Genomic DNA, 4326 nt, shown 5'->3' with positions numbered 1-4326 from the left:
TAAGTTGAGAGATTTTGAGTGTATTTAGAATTTGGATAATGAAAGATATTTGACAAGTTTTTATAATCACTTTTTAATTATAGTGAAATTTTTTGCCTTTTTTGTGCGTGAAAGTAAACCAAAAGCCGAACCACCTTAAATCTTCTTATCTTTTAAATGTTTCTGTTATTCATATTTTATTTTAAATCTGTTTAACACAACAACTATGAATCAAACTGATTGTCAAATCTAGTGGTTGGTTTGATCATGAGTCTAGATGGTAACTAAGTAGTGGATTGAAAAAAGGGCAAGTGAGTTGTACTTTTAGAGTTGGTAATCTAGTCTAGCAGATGATCGAGTAGCCAATCATGTATCATAATAGATTTATTGTGAACTCTTTATATAGGTGTTGATAGAAGTACTGAAATCTTCATATAATATTAACTGTAACTTTGCCTTGTACACCAAAGAAAACAGAGGAAATCTGTGAGTTTCTTGTGATATGTGAGATCTCGCAATTTGTTGGCTTCAAAGTTAGGAAGAAGAGTTGGTAATAACTTTTGCCTGGGGATGGATATATCAGAACCATTTGTGTTTGTTGATTTGTTCCTTAATTTGAGTTTCATCATTCCTTTTTTTAATTTTGGTCTGTCCGTCCATATTTTTTGTTTTCTATTCTCAAAATCGTGTTTTCAAAAACAAGAACAAGTTCTACTCTGAGTTAGGGCCAGTTTAATAGTGCTCTAAATTTTGTAAAAAAAAATATTTTTAGCTATATTGAAGAAAAAAACAACTATTACAAAAAGCAGTTGAGTATTTGGTAAACTGTATTTATATAAGTGTTGTTGATTTCAAAAGCAATATAATAATATTTAATAAATTGTGAAGTTGAATCACTGTGGGTAATTAAGATGATCAAAATAGATTATAATATTTCAGTTATAATATAATTAAAAGTTACAACTATATTATAATATTATATTGTAGTATAATATAATATATGTAATTACAATATAATATATATTTATTATTATATTTAATATAATATATATAATTATAATACAATGTATATTTATTTTTATATTTAATATAATACAATAAAACAATTATTAAATAATATATTATATAATTATGACATAAAATATAATAATATTATTAAAATAGTTAATATAATTACACTATTATAAAACATATTATAATATTATATAAAAAATAGTTGTTGGGAGTAGTGTTCTAGAAGCATGAGATGTAATAGGATATTTATTATTTATTTAATAAAAGAGTTTATTTATTTTTTTATGTGTATATATTTATGAATATCAATAAAAATTCTATGAATATTTATGTGATCTTAAACGTTATATACAAGAGGATAATGTTTAAGGATAATAATCAAAATGGTGTTCATGATGAATTTGCTTAAAGTTCAGAATCTTTAATTAAAACATTATTAATACATGTCATTCTCATTTAAAGTGAAACGGTGTTATCCGCACTGTTAATATGGCGGGATATTGAATGAGTGTATTTCGCATAATGAGATTATGTGGAACAAGGACACAGACACAATATGAATTTCTGATAATTTTCGTTAAGTATAGAAATTCTAATTAAGTCTACCGATGGTCATATATAGAATAATCTTCATGAGTTCTTAACAGACTCCTATTTATGGATTTGTGCCTTTTGATTTACTCAGTACAAATTCTGAGATCTTGAATCCTATTCCTTGTATTTTGGGGACATGATAAAGTATGTAGCTGAGAATGTTATTATACGAGATGGAATCCATTCCTTCTTGAGAAAGAAGTAGATAAATAATTCTCTTGAGGGTACTTGGACCAGTATGAGCTCCGATTCATGAATGTGTTTTATGAATCACTGTCTATTAGAGAATCAATGGTACTCTCAAGGATAAAGATGTAAATAGAGAGGTTAACGGATTTCACCTAGCTCTAATTATGAATTATTTATGGAGGATTGATCTATATGCAGTGACTACATCACATGTATACTTCACGGTTTAGAAGTAATTTATATGTATAATTACGAGAGTGCAATTCCAAGTTTATAGTGGAGTAACTATTAGAATTAATAAGATTAATTAATTAATTAAAGTGTTTAATTAATTATTAAATTTATTAGAGCTCGAAATTATAGGCTCATGATTCCCCACGTCGTCCTTGTAATTCTACAAGACACTAAGGGCAAAATGAGAATTTTAAAATTACTTAATTCTAAAATTAAACACTCAAAGATAATTAATTAAGAATTAATTATTATTTAAATAATGTGATTATTTAAATTTAAATTTAAATTTTGGATCACTTATGTGAAGGTGTTCACATAGTGTGAACGCAAGGCACAATGTGAACACACAGTGTGAACACATGGTGTGAACACATCTAGAACACATCTAGATAAGTTGATCAATTTAGAATTCAAATTAATTTAAGTTTGACTTAAATTGGAATTTAAATTTGAGTCAAAATTGGACTGCAGGATAAATGATGATTTTCTTTTCCTTCCCTATCTGATATTGGCGGCTACCACAGGGATAAGAATCCCATTATGGCCAGTCATTAGTGGATAAAGGAAAGTAAAATTTGTTCCAAATTCAAATGTGAGATAATTAATAAGCTTTATCTTGGAGATAAATATGAGACTTCTTTTAAGAATCTAACTACTATTCTATAAATAAAGAGATAGTAGAAAATTATGAGATACAATTTTTGACACAATTTTTGCTCCTAATTTTATAGAATGGCCGATTTCACAAGTGTTGTGAGAGGAAAAATTTTCTCCAAAAATTCCATGTCTTGCATGCATTGGTGTTCATGGAAATTCTTGAGTGTTTTTGTTAACCCGTTTTGTTTCAGGTGTGCCCACACACACGTCTTCGTAGATTCAAGGAATTGACGAGGAAGGCTTGGGTTTTCTAAACAAAGCATTGGAGTGAGGATTGTTCGAGGTCAAAGAACTCAAGTTATCATTCTAATCAGTCGCTAGGTATAATTCCTATTCGTGTTCTTAATTAATAAATTAATTTGATCAATTTATTCATGCATAAATTAATATAATCTATAGAGTATCTCAAAGGTTTTATGAAAATTTTTGTTATACACAATCCGCTACCCCCACGCTTTCACATCAAAATTCGATTCGGTGACCAATAGTAATATTTCAGTTATAATATAATTAAAAATTACAACTATATTATATTATTAATATCATATTATATGATAAAATAATAATATTAGAGTTATTAATATAATTATGACATTATTTGTTATAATATTATTATATTATATTATATTATGAGTCTGAATTTTAGATTTGAAAGATTGGAAATTTTAGAATTCACCAGGGGTGTATTAGCCTGATTTTCACACAATTTAAAAGTTAAAGTTATTTTTGGTCTGTTTCTGATTTTGACTGTAGATTTTTCAAAAATTCTTTAAAAAACACTTTTTATAATTTTTACCGAATACTAAAATCAACTATAGTTAGCTAGAAAAGTGATTCTTGGCTCCAAAAATTACTCCCAAACGCAGCCTTAATCTCATAAAACAAATATTGTTCGGCAATTGTATTCTAAGAATAGATTTCAGAAAATAAAATAAGAATTAAAAACAATTTATTTTCTTATTTATTCATTTTATGCATTGTTTTTTCCTACATCTTTGTGAGGGAGTCTGGTCAGTGGGGTTGTGAGATTCATTATAATAGCATCAGATGCTTCACATACCTTCAAAACAAAAATTATGTTGTCCAACTCTTTAGGAAAAATTAATTATAAGACATCTAAGAAATTATGTATGGCTTTTATTATAATTATATTTGATTTGGATATAGAAATCTAACAAAAATTAATTATATATGCCACATACATGCATACATACCTTACTTGATGTACTTGGAAACTAAGAGCAGAGCAACCTGAACCCGCGTAGAAAGACACAGCAAAAACGCTATCAATCCCAAGTTAATCAATCGACAAACTAAAAGCAAGGAGTTTCGCAAAACACTTGTTTTTGTACATCTATATATGTGTGTGTATTTGTTTTTGTACATTTATGAGATATTAGTACGTAGTTCTGTGGCCATACTCTTTCCACCAAAAAATATGCTCACCAAAGACCAAGACATGTTATAGAAACCTCACCACACACGAAGACTTGTAATAAAAACCTCACCAAAGACCAAGACTTATAATAAAAATCTCACCAAAGACCAAGCCTTAATACACGTGATATATTATATACTATGATATTAATACAATTTGAATTATTCAGTTCAATTGGTTACTATAATTAAAAACATATGGATGAGGTTAGAGGAAAGTAG

General features: G+C 27.5%; 1 protein-coding gene across 3 annotated transcripts in view; it reads right to left on the bottom strand.

Moving 5' to 3' along the window:
- Positions 1-4109, bottom strand: part of LOC21385344 (ankyrin repeat-containing protein At5g02620) — a 9665-nt gene extending 5556 nt beyond the window's left edge. For all 3 annotated transcript variants that reach the window (XM_024165875.1, XM_010098542.2, XM_024165876.1), the window contains exon 1: positions 3882-4109. The gene's annotated coding sequence lies outside the window, so the exon portion shown is untranslated. The remainder of the gene's footprint in view (positions 1-3881) is intronic.
- Positions 4110-4326: the final 217 nt, after the last annotated feature.

This window comes from Morus notabilis, unplaced genomic scaffold (genome assembly GCF_000414095.1).
Source record: "Morus notabilis unplaced genomic scaffold, ASM41409v2 Scaffold1676, whole genome shotgun sequence".
In the NCBI taxonomy this organism is placed as follows: domain Eukaryota; kingdom Viridiplantae; phylum Streptophyta; class Magnoliopsida; order Rosales; family Moraceae; genus Morus; species Morus notabilis.
The sequence above is the reverse complement of the archived record's forward strand: the minus strand, read 5'-3'. Positions and strand labels throughout refer to the sequence as shown.